The 16390-nt window shown below is 42.9% G+C and overlaps 1 protein-coding gene and 1 long non-coding RNA gene across 3 annotated transcripts in view; one reads left to right on the top strand and one right to left on the bottom strand.

Moving 5' to 3' along the window:
* The window catches only part of LOC118493852, a 210705-nt gene that overhangs the window by 147492 nt on the left and 46823 nt on the right, over positions 1-16390 (top strand). The gene's annotated exons all lie outside the window — the stretch shown is intronic.
* Positions 1-16390, bottom strand: part of sema4c (sema domain, immunoglobulin domain (Ig), transmembrane domain (TM) and short cytoplasmic domain, (semaphorin) 4C) — a 114145-nt gene that overhangs the window by 70125 nt on the left and 27630 nt on the right. Inside the window, exon 2 of one of the 2 annotated variants that reach the window (XM_031300579.2) lies at positions 7089-7218. The exons of the other annotated variant lie outside the window; for it this stretch is intronic. The gene's annotated coding sequence lies outside the window, so the exon portion shown is untranslated. The remainder of the gene's footprint in view (positions 1-7088; positions 7219-16390) is intronic. 2 annotated transcript variants of the gene reach the window in all.

Genomic DNA, 16390 nt, shown 5'->3' on the forward strand with positions numbered 1-16390 from the left:
ACACACACACACACACACACACACACACACACTATCTCCCTCTCGCTCTGGTTTCCCTCTCTGGCTGCCAGTCTCTGAAACCATGACAGTGTATTCTGGCTTGGGGAGGCCGCCTACTATGCTCCTAGGGGGGCTTATTGTCCAGTAGCGCTCTTTCGCTTTCCCACCCACTCTCTCTGTCCTCTCCTCTCCTCAGCTGCGTTTTTTTGAGATTTTCTTTCGGGAAGAGGTCAAGAGTTCACGCTGAGCCTAGAGCCCTGGATCCCAGTGAGGTGCCACGGGGAAGAAAGGTTACACCTAGCTGGACTCCTATAGAATCAGCCCACACACCTTAATGTCAAGCGGGTGGGGAGGGAGGGAGGGTTATACCAGCATGGAGATGAATAGAATGACAGCAGATAGAGGAAAAACAGCACTGAAAGGAAGAAACACGACTGCCTGGTTAGAGCAACTCATTCTCATGAACAGGTTTGTATGATATCGTACGAAAACTCATGCACAACAATTCGTATGATATCCTACGAAATCAGGCGACCGCCGGCTGGTTACGTGACGACAGGTCACATGACAATTAGGTTTAGCGGTCTTAACAGTTAAAGTTAGCCGAGAAAGGGTTGCTGTGAGCCAGGTACTGGTCACCTTGAGGTTCCGGCCGTTTCAGAGGCTGTCGCAGTTGAGTTATGCGACAAAAGGTGACTGTGAGCCGAGTACAGGGCACTGCGAGTTGCTGGTCCCTTCAGGGGCCGTTGCATTTGAGTTTAGCCGACAAAAGGTGACTGTGAGCCAGGTACATACAAATTACAGTGCATTACTTTTCGTAGCTATATGTACGAATGGTTCATGAGAACCGTCTGGTTAGAGTGACATTATGGGCTGAAGCTTTCATGGTAAAGGTCTCTCTACCATTAGGTGGTCCTTATAAACACGTCTTCTGCATGCATCAACACTGAGCACTGCAATCTTGCTGCTGCACCGTTACCTGCTTTCAGCACATTTAATTCCCGTAGCCGCCTGCTGTATTAGCATTTAGATTTATCTGAATTTAAAGTGTTTCTCTCATTATGTGTTCATGCTCTTTGGAAGTTGTGTATCTCAGGCTCTGCTGTGGCATTCATGAGCTCAGGGACAGACTGTGTCAAGCTTGTTCAGATAGAATGATTAAAACTGGACCTGAACTGCTTTCTGATCATCATCATCATTAACCATGTCCTATTTTTGTAGATATGGCCATCCATGCTAGTAGTGACATTGTACTCATCAAGTTAAGCCGCCTACTCATGATCATAGGAAAAGCCACGAGGTGGTGTACAGAGCATATTGCAGTCCCAGAGGCAAAGCGCAGCGGTTGTGCTGTGGTAGGTTAGCGGCAACGATGTCAACGTTGAAATAATGAATGGACTTTGAGCGCAGCACTTATCGACATTTTCGAGCGGTGTGCCACGACAAGGGAAACGCCTCCTCCAGGTCATTTCCATTTCCTCTCCTCATAGGAAAACAAGGCATGTGTAGGCGGCTTTAGTTGCGCAAATCTGGGAACACAGTGACGTCACTAAAAAGAAGTCAAATGAGGCAAGAAACATCACAGTTTTACAGGCCGACTTCCTGTTTCAACTTTTACCTAATGCAACTGCTGTACACAAGTTTCCAGTGCAATGAGGGATTATTATTTCCCCTCATGAGGGGATACTATAATTACCCCTCAATTTAAAATAATATATGTATATTTATAATCCTATAAGGGTAAGGTAATAAACAGCAATCAGCATCAGGAGAAGATTAATCAATTAGTTGTCAACTACTGAATTAATCGCCAACTATTTTGATAGTTGATTAATTGGTTGGAGTCATTTTTTTAAGAAAAGAAGTAAAAATTCTCTGATTCCAGCTTCTTAAATATATAATGTGAATATCTTCAGGTTTCTTCACTCCTCTGTGACAGTCAACTTTAACATCTTTGAGTTGTGGACAAAACAAGACATTTGAGGACGTCATCTTGGGCTTTGGGAAACACTGGTCGACATATTTCACCATTTTCTGACATTTTATAGACCAAAGAACTATCGATTTATCAAAACTAAAATTGACAGATTAATCGACAATGACATTACATGTCATTTAGCTGACGCTTTTATCCAAAGCAACTTACAATTGCTATATATGTCACAGGCCACACGCCTCTGGAGCAATTAAGGGTTAAGTGTTTTGCTCAGGGACACATTGGTTGATGTATCGCAGTGGGAATTGAACCCAGATCTCCCACACCAAAGGTATGTGTCATATCCACTGCGCCATCACCACCATCTCCAAAAATAGGTATGCTATTCGTACTGGGAATCTGAATTATCCTATGGCCAAACACTACATTGAAGCTAAACATGGGAGTGATACAACTTTGAAAGTGCCAAGTATTGAGGTAATTTGATGCCAGGGGTGGGGACAAAATCCTACGCCTAAAACAAAGAGAAGCATGCTGGATCCCTGCCCTCAAGGGCACCAGTTTCCCTGGCCTCAACTAGGATTTTGACCTCACATCTTTTTTTATAGTTATGCCTTAGTTTCCATGGCAATGCCTTGGTTCTGTTTTTCAGTCCTAGGTTTTTTGTCTAAATGACAATGCTGAAAATAGTTTTTTGGTGTATGTTTAATGCCTTGCCCTGTTTATTAAAGGCCTTTTTTATCATTTTTTCTAACCAACCTTGATTACCTGGAAATGATTTTTTATGACTTTCTTGGTCATAATTCTTTTTGTGAATTGTATTCCGTTACATGAGCAACGGTGGTTAAAAGGATACCAAAAGCGCTACTGCCGCTTCTTTCTTTGACAATATTCGTTAGTTGCGGCCCTAGTTTAGACTACAGCCCGACCGATAAAGGATTTTTAAGGCCGATATCAATAAAAATATTTGGTGATTTAAAATTCCGATATTCCGATATATCGGCCGATATATATTTTTAAAGAAAATCCAGAAACGTTTAACAAAACATAAACAGATTTCCCTAACATTAGTTATTTGTAGTTATGTATGAGTCCTCACTAAAATAATATGATAATGTAGTTTAAAAATAAACAACGCAACAGAACAGAGGAACATCAAAATATACAGTATATGAAACTTAAAGGGTTAAACACGAGTGTTGCCAACAGGGGCAGTCACACAATTGACATTCTGGTGGACAAACTATGCAACGCCAACATAACATGGTTGAAGGGTGTTTCGTCAGCTTTTATTTTATTGTTTAAATATTCATTTATTGGCCATTATAAATGCCGATACCGATAGTTTGGAAAATGCCTAATATTGGCCGATAATATCGGCCCGCCGATATATCGGTCGGGCTCTACTACACACCCAGTTTTCAAAAGACAAGTGACTGAGTGAAACTCCAGCCTGTTACACTGAGCAACCGGCAGCAGTAACACACTGGTTTATAGTCGACATGTGCATCAGTGATGCAGTGTTTTACCCATGTACTGTAGCACAGCTGTGAGTCATCAACCGCAACTCTGCCGACTGACAACTATGGCACATGCACACAGCTGTGTCGTGTTCACTGCTGCTGGTTGACCTGCACACCAACATGAAGCAGGAAGAGTTCAATGAGCATCCAGTGTGTTTTACACTCACTTCAACACTATTGAATATTGAAGGGGACATTAGCTTTAAGCCTCTGGAGGCATTTGATGACTGGTCATTACAAATATTGGCGGTGAACCCCCCTTGTGCCCCGCGGCAATTATGCACTTGCACTTTTATTCTTTTACATTGCTGTTTTACTTTTCATTCATATGCCATTCGATTCCCTGGAAGGGAAGCAAAAGCTGTAAAAGGAAAATAGCCAGAGACAATTTTTCCCTGACTCAACAACTACTCACAAAGAAAGTGCCCTTGAGCAAGGCAACCAAGCTAGATTCAATGTGCTCAGTGACTGAGAGAAGTCTGGACAAACAGTGAAAGAGTTTGTGCTTCTGGTGCTGGGCAATTCCCAGTAGCCAAAATTAGCAGAATGTGGTTGTACTGGGCAGCTCCAAGGAATTAATGTGCATTACTGTAAAAAATTAAATAAAAAATGCAAAGCAGGACATTGCTGAAGCGTGTGCATACTCAGCAGAAGCGAGTCCTTCCTTGGATGAATAAATGTATGGAAAAAAGAAATCTGCCGACGACAGCTATCGGATCAGTTAGCGAAATCAACGGCCATCAGCTAAAAATGCGCCTGGCAGACATACAGTGCAGACAGATATTTGTTGAAGAGAAAGAGAGGAGAAGTGAAAGGTGAGAAGAGTGAGAAGAGAGTGGTGAGCCTTGCTGCTCTAACCCAGGACCTATTAGAGTCTGATTGGGACCATTAGGAGGGAAAGAGGATCCGCGGATGTCGAGCAGCGCTCCTCCAGCCCGGCTCTACATTAACCACTGGCTGCTCTCTGCTTTGTTGAACACACAGGCTGATCGATAGCAATGAGGAGGAAGGAGAGGAGGGTAGGAGGATAGGAGGGTAGGAGGTGGCGATGCAAGCAGGAGGGAGAAAAAAAAGGGTCCAGGTTTACGGGAAGATAAGCTGGGATCAATGCAGAGAAATAGACTGCTGCTCTCGGAGAGGGAGGACGGAGGAATGTGAGATGCAGCCGGCTCACACACCTCATCAAACCTGACGGAGGGGTGCCTGTGTGTGTATGTGTGAGTGCCTGTGTATGCAGGGGCAGCCCCCCACCCCCTGAAATATGATTCATATAACAGATATATATAACAGTATATACCCCAAAAAAAGCAAAATTAAACAACAATTAAACGGATGAAAACAAAGGGTGATCGTGCCTTCTCCGTTGTGGCCCCGAGACTCTGGAACAAACTTTCCATTCATATTAGGTCTTCCTCTACTGCCGAGATCTTTAAGTCTCGTCTTAAAACACATTTTTTTTCTTTAGCGTATGATTTAGTTTAGGGACATTTGTATAGAAGTGTGTTGTTTGTATGATGTTCATTGTGTCTATATTTGTATTGTCTTCCTTTTATAACATAATATAACTTTGTACAGCACTTTGTTCAGCCATAGGTTGGTTTTAAATGTGCTCTATAAATAAATTAACTTGACTTGACTAGAATATACCCCCAAAAAAGCAAGATTAGGAATAAAAGCCTGTCTCTCTCTCTCTCTGCAGCTGACGCGTCTAAAGGTCTCGGCTGCTGTTTGAGAATTCACGGCAGCAGCTTGTTGTGTTATATGTGCGGAACATTCATCTGTGGATACCTGACACCTGTCACGCAGCCTTGATGCACATAACCTCCACCTCCATCTTTCTTGCATTTCCCTCTCCTTCCTCTTCCTACTTCCTCCCTCTATCGCTCTCTCCATCTCCCTCTTTTCATTGTAATGTCCCCCCTTTCTACTTCTCCCCCAAGCTCTTGGTGTCCGTGATGGCACCTTGTCAGAGAAAAGCTATTTATGATCAGCAACCAATATCCTCACAGAGATAGACACACACACACACACACACACACACACACATATATATATATATATATATATATATAGAGAGAGAGAGAGAGAGAGAGAGAGAGAGAGAGAGAGAGAGAGAGAGACATCCAGGATTATTAGATAGAAAGAGGGATAAGTGCATTGTGACAGTGTGTGTAAGAGACTAACACACACTTGCAGAGAAAATATGGATCGAGGAATAGAACAATATTACCTGAGGCTGTTTTTTTACGCCTCTGTGTTTATGTGTGTGTGTGTGTGTGCGGCTTGGTTGATGTTTTCATCATGGTGTATGTGTGTTTAAGTGCATCGCTCTCTGCCTCTGTAGTCTGTGTGGAAGTTGGGATACAAATTACTTTTTTTATCAGAGGCAATTCACTAAAGTCTATCGGAGCTCCCAGACGCTCGATCAAACAGACAGCTGATTGATTAGAGAGCCCTTCATCACACACTTTGTACACGAGATGGCCACATACTACAAATATGCTCTCACACATACATATCACACACAGTGATATCCAACATCCTACTATGACAAGGGCTTGGTTTTAGAAAGAAAGTGAGCAAAATGGAGTGTTGGTTATGGATTCCAACCCAAGAATATATGAGGAATAGCCCTCTAAGAGCTGAGATTCTGACTTGATATAATAAAAAATAAAAAAATGTACACTTACTTTTGCACATAAGACATAATTAAAATTGCCAATTGTCAAATAATAGTAAACTTGAAAACTACCTCGCGGTTGTATCCCTCCACCAACAATCAACAGACAACAGTCCAGTTGTAGTTTACATCCATGTCTGTCCAGACTCATATAATATATGTAGTAAAGACTTAGACAAATTAAATAAAAAGTATTGGGTGTATTTGTTAGCAAAAAGTGGATGCTTCACACATACATCTTCAACCCGGCAGCACAGGGTTACAGACGGCCGGACAAGCTGAAAACATATCTTTTACTTTTTGATTGGTTTCCAGCTATAGCGTCTTTTCCAATTTCATCAAGTGGAAATTGATGATTGAGCGCAAACACAAATCATGAAATTCTTTTTTAGCAAACCTAAACTTTAACTATGTGCGTGGCATGGTCAGTCATATTCACTCTGCTAGTGGCAGTGCTGCAAGCCTTAAATGTCTCTTTTCTCCCTCTCTTTCTTTTTCTCTCTCTTTTCTTTTCTTTAACATTCAGCATCTTTCCTAACAAAATGCCCTGAAATCTGAAATCCAATATCCAGCTCAAATTCAATGTTTTGTCAGCTTTTTTCCTATTGCCCGGCTCATGCATCTCTCTCAACTTTCTCTTTGTCTCGCTCCAGTCTAATTTCTTCCTAGGAGTACCTGAAAAAGCCTGTAATATCCACATCCTGTTTTGACAACTGCCACCCTCCCCCCTCCTCCCTGGTTTTCCTTCGCCCTCTCATATTCACTTTCTTATTTCTTTTGATTCTTCGCTCATTCTACATGCCCACCCTTTCCTCCTCCTTTCTTCCCTCTGTTCTCCTCTCTCATTCCCTCTGCCAGTCATGCTGTTTGCTGAGGACGGCTTCAGAGGAGGCAGAAAAGATGCTGCTGTTTTTCTTCTCCACCCTTTGTTCTGTTTTTACTTTCTTACTTGTTTTTCTTCTCCTCCCTCGCGTGTCTGTGAGCTTTCTTCTTAATATCCAATTCAGTTTTCTTCCCGCCTCTCTCGTCGCCGTGAATGCTGAATGAAGACACTCAACTCAGATGAAGGTCACATTGGGCTTAAGGAGAAAAGGAGAAGAAGAAGAGTGGAGGAATGAGTGACGGGGGTGGATGTTTGTGTGTTTGTGTGTGTGTGTGTGTGTGTGTGTGTGTGTGCACATGTATCGCCATGTGAGATTGGCAAGGCTGCTTTAATCATTTTAATGTTTCTCTCAGAGAAGACCTGGCAGCCAGTCTGCACACACTCATATTACACACACATACAAACAACTGGGCTACTCAGATGTACACAGACAGTTGGTGAACTACTGTAGCTGGCGAGCTAGCCACGAACACGCTAGCCCTAGTCAGTAACAATAGAGAGCCAGAGAAAAGATGTCACCCATTGCAGTTTAGAAGCCAGGAGTTTGCATTTTGGCTGTCGCCATTTTGGTATTTTGGAGCCAAAAGTGACCATATTTGGACAAAAGGGCGAAGCTAGGGAGGATGACGTGGCTAGGCCAGTGTTGTGTATAGTTTCAATGGCGCTGCACTAAGTTAAACTATAAAGAGGGAAAGTCGCTGATTTTAGCTGAAGCAAGTCATCCGGTGGAATTTTGCGGTGACCTCCAGGTACTGACGCCATTTTTTTGCATGTACGGCAATACACAGAGCTGGTTGAAAATCGGCAGACTTTCTCTTAAGTTACTAGCTAACGCTAGTGCTGCCTAGCTACCTTTGGTTGGCAAGGGGCTACCGAACGCTAAACAAGACATTTTTAGGCGACCAAAATGTTCCAATCATCGTTGATGAAGTGAGAACACACAGTGAGAGGGTCAACGTTTAGGATGAAAACATGGACAACACCCAAAAACAAGTTCACAGATATTTTAATGTACACAGTGCCATGGTTAGCATCGCTAAGCCTCTATCCTGATTGACAGGTCGGTGTGTAGCCATGCCCCTAAAGCATCCCCTGCTTTTTCATCTATTTTAAAATAAATGGGACCATAATTTACTAAAAGAACATCATGCTGTATTGAAGACTTGAAACTAGCGATTTAGACCAAAAACTCATTATGAAAATGTTTGCTGAGGTAATAAATAGTGAGAAGTAGGCTAATTTTCTTATAGACTTTTATACAATCAGACTTCTTTTTGGAGTCAGTGGAGTCGCCCCCTGCTGGAAATTAGATAGAATGCAGGTTTAAGGTAATTCTGTATAGGCCTTACTTATCAGGCCTGGAAGTTGCCGCTTAGCTAGCTTTTTGAGGGCTAACAACTTAATAGTTGTTTAGTAGATGCCGATATGTCTTACAATAGACATCAAACTAAAAAAAACTAACTACAAACAAAACTAAAATGCTGAATGATAGATGACATTGAGTTCCAGAAGCTAGTGGAACAAAGGCTAGCCCAGATGTGACGTCGTGACCTCGATTCTCTGGAAGTCCAGCAGGCTTGTTAGCTAACGTACTGTACCATCGCCTCCTGTCTCATAACTGTCTGAAAATTGAGTGAAAAATGAGCAGATTATACAATACAGGGTTATATAAAAGTGGATGATGCAACACAGCTAACAAGCTACAATAGCTTCCTCCATTTTGGACTCTGTTTCAGCACTGTCAGCGGTTGGTCAATGGCATGAATTCATGCGCCAAAGTTCACCAAAGTTGAACTTGATGTGAAGAATGTGCAGAAATTAACTTGATTTTCTGTGTGAATTGCTGTTTGGGTCTAAATACGCACATGAAACACACACTCTAACAAAGCCACACACATCTACACACACACCTGAACCCTTAAGGCTCGCATTCATTGGATCAGACTGCAGATCACATAACTAACTGCCAAGTCTTACAGTGTGTGTGTGTGTGTGTGTGTGTGTGTGTGTGTGCGTGTCTGTCTGTGTGTGTGTGTGTGTGTGTGTGTGTGTGTGTGCGTGTGTGCGTGTGATGTCAACATCAATGGCTCACTAATCACGATGAGAGCGCCGAGGGCCAAGCAGATATTGTCAGTAATGTATGGGCCAGCTAGTGTTACATGAAGGGAGCATATAAAGGCAACACCAAAACCTCTGACACCATCATAGTTCATTCACTGCTGTCAATAAACTAGACACTGGAAACTCAGCTACACTCTGTGCACATATCGACTGGAAAAGCTATGACGTTCATCCGACTTGTTGATTGAACATGAGAAACCCCACAAACCTTGACTTAACTCACAAAAACAAATCTGAAATCTTTGGAAAACATCTCTAATTTAGACTTTTTGGCAAATTTATGTGAATGGCACAACCCCCTTTCACATGAAAAAAATAAAATAAATCAGTGTTTCTCCAAAATGTCAACTGAAACTGCCATCTTTGTGACACCCCAATATGTTTTGAAATAGCTTATTTATCCAAAGAAGTAGAAATATTGACTCAACCCATAAAATGTCACTGGGCAGTGACATAATGAAACCTGCCACTGACTTGCTTTTCTGAAGGAATAGAGCACGGGAATACGCTATGAATCCGCTTTTAAAGGTTGCAAGAAAATGAAAAGCAGGTTATGTAAAACACTGAAACTCCATTTGATGGCAGGTCCTTTTAAAATTGAGTTAGTGTAATTAAATGTGCTGGAAAATGAATTTAGACTAAATGAGGAACCTTACGGCTATGAGTAACTCACCATATGAGCGCTAGTGTCTGTATGTATGTGTGTTTACTGCTTCTGGTAGAGCGTTTAACCCTTCGTTGAGTGTCTCCACCTGCTTTAGCTTTAACAGCAGCAAAATAACTTTAAAGGCTGTTAGGAAAAAATATCTCTCCAAAATGAAATATACTACTGCTGCTACTGAGGCCACTGGCTGCGTTACCTATAGGACTGGATGAACCCAACACACACACACACACACACACACACACACACACACACACACACACACACACACACACACACACGACAATGTGACAGCACAGCAGCATACTGGCCATCTCTGGTGGATTTTTCCTAAATAAGTAAGTCATCCAGACCTCAGCTTTCCATTGGCCTCATCCAGGAGAACATAGCAGCCAAAAGCCTGCAAGGCTCCACACACACACACACACACACACACACACACACACACACACACACACGCACGCACGCACACACACACACACACACACACACACACACACACACACACTTCCAAAGCACACACACAAACACACACAAGGCCAAAAAGGAGGAAGAGGGGGAGTAGAGGGGTCTGGTTAACAAGCAGGATTTCAAGAACACCTGCACACACAGACACATAGACACACACACAGACACACAGACACACACACACACACACACACACACACACACACACACACACACACCTCTAGCTGCTGGCTGCCTGTGTGTTTGACTGGCAGCACAGTGAGTGGCTGTGTGGAAGCCAGCCAGCTGCTTATGAATCAGCAATGACTAACATGTTAAACCTGCGCTTTCTGAGCTAATCGCCTGCATGTATATATATATATATATATATACATTAGTGTGTGTGTGTGTGTGTGTGTGTGTGTGTCTGTACATGTGGGTGGATGTGTTGTGTATACACACACGTGAGCATGGCAGATTGTGTATCCATGCCTGAATGTGTGTTGATGCGTTTGCCTGCGTGCTGCCACTATAGGAGCCTTATCCCTATCAGGCCCAATTGTGACAGCCCGGGCCTTAAATGGCTTTGCACCAAATTTGACATTGTCTAAGCTGACAGCACCCTGATGAGCAGAATAAAAGTTGAGTGACGATGTACCCGTCACTTCCTCCAATCTGCCTCGACAAGAGCACAACTCCATGCTCCGTTTGATCAATGCACAAGACAACGCAATGGGATGCTAATGGCATGCAAAGACACGAGCTTTGAGCGTGTGCCAAAGTGTGTGGGTCTGCTTTGAAAGAGTGTGTGTGTGTGTGTGTGTGTGTGTGTGTGTGTGTGTGTGCAAGTAATCAGTGGCAGGATTGGAAGAGGCATGTGGCAATAAAGCCCAACAAAATGCCTGCCAGTCCCCATTATAGCCGAGCACTCTGTGGCTGACGACACACACATATACAGAATATACACACACACACACACACACACACACACACACACACACACTCCATCTTGGTGGACATCTGGCCAAGGTCGGAGTTAGATTTGAGCAATGTACGCCAACTGCAAACCCCCTTATCACCCCACCCACACCTTCAACACCACCACCCCTCGCACCCCTTTAAAAAAGAAAGAGCATTGAGCTGCAAAAGCCTGACTTCACAGTCTTTGTCGTCCCGAGTGATTTGGTCGTAAACTCTGACCCCTCTTAAGTGCAGCCCATTACTTGCAGGTTGTGATTTACAATCTAAAATTAGAGGTGGCCGCCATTTGCTGGGGGCCATTATCAGCGCCGAGGCACGACAGAGTCCATTCCGACTGAGATCCCTCATGGGAGTCATCCATCCATATTCCACTGAAGGATCGATTATTCAGTGTGCCATAGAAATGACCGATATACAGCTGACGGGTTAGCATTTGTCTTCTTCATGCCTTGTCCTGTATGTGAAATATCATGTCTGCTCTGTGTTACTATTCCTTTTATAGAGATTATTGAGAGATATGTGGCTTTGAAGATTAATATTGACATTTGAACAAGCGATAGCTGATGTCATTCTCTCAATATTTTAAATTTGATTATTTGGCACCACTTTTATAAGCTGTAACTTCATAAATAAAATAAAAGCCTTTGGGTTTGGGTTGCCAGATTGCCTTTAATGAAGAGTTGCTTATTAGCCTTCAAAGATTCTACATCTATGTGTCAGAAAAAGACATGGAGAATGGTTGCACCCATTGTTAAGATGGATTGTAAACTTTTTGCCATTTATATTTCATGACTGCTCAAACATTACCAGTACCAGGGGAAAATACACGCTTTGGCAGCTCCGAACTTTGCAACTGCTGCTCACAGCACAGATGCTATCAAAGCTTCTGGCAATGCAGCTGGTCAGAACGCATCGACCAAGTTTTTGGCAGTGTGAACGAGAGGGTTTGATGTCCTATTGTCTCTGTGCCGTGACAATAAAAAACCCCTCTGCAATTTGTTGTGTGTCGACAGATAAAGTGATTTGGATTTTTTTTTTCAGTGAAGTGGGACCTTTCTACTATTATCCACTCATTTCCTGTGTTTGCATACGTTGGGTGCTTTTGGCAACAGATATTGGTTTGAGCTGAGGAGCTGTGATTATTATTCTCACTGTGCCAGAACACACAGGAGGATCCACAAAATACTGAGCAGCACCTGGTATGTGAACTGAAGACTAACAGGAGGGAAAATACTCACATTTGTCAATACATATCTACACAACATACGCACTTTTAGCGCTTTATATCACAGCAGGCACATACTCCACAAGGTTTGATCTGTTTTGAAAGTTAAAAGGGATGAAATCACCATATGAGGGCAGAGAGTTCATTCAACTGAATTAAGTATTTTTGAGTACTACGGTGTATGTGCATGAGCAGAGGAAAGCCTTGATAAATGAGTGGGGTGAGTGCAGGCGTTGGGAGTTCTCAATGTGTGTGTGTGTGTGTGTGTGTGTGTGTGTGTGTGTGTGCGTGCATGCGTGCTGTGTGTGTGTGTGTGTGTGTGTGTGTGTGTGTGTGTGTGTGTGTGTGTTATATGAGACATGTGTTTACATAAGTGGGAGGAAGTGATGGTAAAGCACTGGCTTGGGCCCTGGCCTTTTCAAAACAAGGCCCAGGGGTGGTGAGGAGATTTATCCCAATTTTTGTCTCATAAAGGAGTAAAGCCAAACAAATCCGTCAGGCGGAGGCGCCCTCTGATCAAACCTGCAGCGCTCCATACAGGGCTTTTACACTTTCACTCCAGATTTCACCTTTTCTCACCAGCTCACTCTTTATGGCTGTCAAAACACAAGTCGACTTTTCCATGTAGTGAAATGTCAGATGATGATGTGAATGCTGAAAACGTGCTGCTGTCAACTCCACTGTGTTGGTTCACTGTTACAGCTCTCATCAAGTCTTTTTTCAGCTCAAAAAACTCTGATAAATGCTACCTACCCAGCACCAAACAGCAGACAGACAAAGTTAGCAACTAGCTTTTGAGAACATAGCGGAGCATTTAGTAGCTTAAGATAGAAGCCAGATAGATCACAGAGACTAAAACAAAGAGACTACAAAGAGAGTGAATATTGGAATAATATTTGTCAAGTGGCCAGAAACACGACTCCAAATGAGTGCTAATGTTGCTCAGCGTTTGCTGACGTGTAAAGGAAATGCCCCGAGAGGCAAATAAATAAGTAATAAAGTAATTATTAGGGGTGGTGATGGCGCAGTGGATATGACACATGCCTTTGGTACGGAGACCTGGGTTCAATTCCCACTGCGATACATCAACCAATATGTCCCTGAGCAAGGCACCTGAGCTGTGCCACCTCTGATATATAGCAATTGTAAGTCGCTTTGGATAAAAAAAAAATGATGTGTAATGTAATTACAAAGAATTTCTAATAAGGGACACTCTCTCGTTACTTCCGGCTTCTGAACTGGTTGCAGTTCCACCAGAGTTCCATATAGGGGGCGCTCACAGGCCAGTGCAGAATGAATGGGACTCTATGGAGCTATACCCCTCAAAATCCACTTTTCTCAGGATATAATTTTTTGTCTAGTAATTTGAATGTTGCATTCGAAAGGGGAGGCTAAGAAAATACACACTGCTGGGTGTTAGATTTTTATTAATGTGGCTTTTTTGTTCTGAAAAGCCTTTTAAAATGTCAATGACGTCATATACATATACGGCCAGAGATACTGCTTCACGGCCAGCTCTGAGTCGCTTCCTTTTTTCTCTCGAGGCATCGACAACACAGCTGACAGGTCAGGCTCTCCCTGTCAATACATGTGCTAGAAAGAGGTTTGCTAATGTTTTAAAGACCACGCCGAAATATTCACTCTGACATTCTGGTTCTGCTTCGGATGCCGTCAAGCGGGATCTGCGATCGTAATCAGTCCTTCACTGACCAATCAGCATTCATTAGCAGAATGCTAGCGTGTTATGGGCAACAACGACTCAATCTGTAAGAAATCAAAAGGACATAAGTACTTGTTCATTCAACTTTTGACCTATAATCCATGTTGAACTTGCAAAAACTACAATCAAATCTGAGATTTCTCAACGACAATCAGGCGAAAGAGACACATTTAGCTGTCTAGCTCCATAGGGTCCCATTCATTTTGCGCTGGACCGCGATCACCCCCAGTGGAACTCTGGTGGAACTGCAACCAAATTCGGTACAATGGGGCTTAATAGGGAGTGGAACGGCTTTCCGTAGACGGGCTTTGGTAATTATTTCTGCTTTAAACGTACAATGTGTAACTTTCTGCCGCTAGGGGTCTCTCAACCAAAACAATGGATGGTAAACACAGACGTTTGATGACGTTGGGAAGTTGCGTCCTTGAAATACTCATTTCAGTTGTTAAGTTTAAATAAAGATTATAGTATTTTGTACTGAAATATGGAGATTCAACCATTTCTATCTATTGATGGGTGAAATTGAATATTGTCCTTTGAAAAAAAAATATAAATAAATAAGTTGGTTGTAATGTTGATTCTGCTTGCTTGTTTTTAAGGTAATTTATGTTTCCTCTTGGAAAGCCACACGACTGATTGACTAACTGTATACGCATTAACTGCACCCTGATGAAGACCAGTTTGCTGAACACATCTGGGGAATAAAGTGTGGTATATTGGAGAACAGCTGGGCGAACTTTGATGAATTTTCGACGAAAAATCCGACACCCATCTCTTTTTTTGCTCTTTTGGCACTTTATTTCTCGTTGATGCCTACACAAATACGTATTCTTTGCTTTGACAGCTGAGTTTCATGGCCTTCAATCCTTTATTTTCATACATGCGTCCATTCAAAGTATTCTTGAAAACGTGTTTTTTTTTCTTTTGTACTTTCACAGCATTGGTCCTGACATTTTATGTGATTGAACGCTCCAAAGAAGACTAACTTGTGTGACTCAGTGTCTGAACCCTATAGGGGAGTTTGCAGCATTTCAGGACTTGCGTGGGTCCAATGAACAGCAGCGCCTGCCAGACAAGTAAACCAGGTAAACAAACAGCCGTTCTCTGCATACTGTGTGCTTATGGACTCCTTCAAGGTCAAAGAGAGAGTGTTTTTTTCTTTTTCTCCTTCTGTGGAATAACCAGAGGCAGGGATATACTGTTTCATTAGCTTTCCTCTCACTGCTGCTGCCGTCTGTCCAACAAAATGTAACTGGCCGTCCGAGGGCCGCAGCCGCAGCTGAAATAGCAAATAGCCAGGGATTCTTACATGGGTGGAGTAGTATTGACAGAGAGGACGTTTGAAGAGTAATACATGTGAGCGTGGATCAATTCATGCGTCTACTCCTGTGAGTGTGTGTGAGCGAGTGTGTTCATTTCCACTGGGTGTTATGTGTTTGTCAAGCTTAATTTGTGCACGTGTGCATTCTTGCATCTGCCCCTGCACTTTGTGTGTGTGTGTATCTGTGTGTGTAGGTGACAGTAACAGCATGAGCTCCATGCATTATCTCATTACGTGGCTCTCCGAGGCTGCAGGAGCACCCTGTCCCTAATGGCCTCTGTGTTGATCGCGGTGAGGCAGACAGAGGGCAAAAGGAGGGCCCCCCTCCCCCTCCTTGGTAACTGCCAGGACCCCTGGGGGTCCATTGCTTGGTTGGCTGTCCCACTCAGGCTTCAGCTCCAGCCTTGGGGGACTGATACAAAGGGGAGCTCGACAGCTAAACAAATGAGATCACCTCCCACTTCTGACAATGTCTGCCTCAACCTAACCTGACTCCACATACAGTCTGTCGAACTCACCTCACTTTGCCAATTCTAATTCTATCTTTAAAGGGTTTACGTTACCAAAATTACACACATATTTTCCCACTTCCTACCTAGTGATACATTATCAGGCCATGCAGATAATATTGGTTTTATTTTTGTCAGGTTTGCCCTAGTTCTAAAGTGCTGCTTGTGTTTGAAAACTGCATTTTGAACTTGAGTATTTAGTGGAAATGTTAGAGAAGCTGTTTGAATCCTGCCCAAACCATCCTGCCACAGCAGCAACAGAAAACAATGCAAATATGCTGTGGCCTACCTCAGCCAGCTGGATGTTTTGGTGTCATAAGGAAGCTCTAGTGTGTATGACAACTCATCTGTTTTTAAAAGGTCTAGTTTTTAACAGGATG

This window comes from Sander lucioperca, chromosome 2 (genome assembly GCF_008315115.2).
Source record: "Sander lucioperca isolate FBNREF2018 chromosome 2, SLUC_FBN_1.2, whole genome shotgun sequence".
Taxonomy (NCBI): Eukaryota; Metazoa; Chordata; class Actinopteri; order Perciformes; family Percidae; genus Sander; species Sander lucioperca.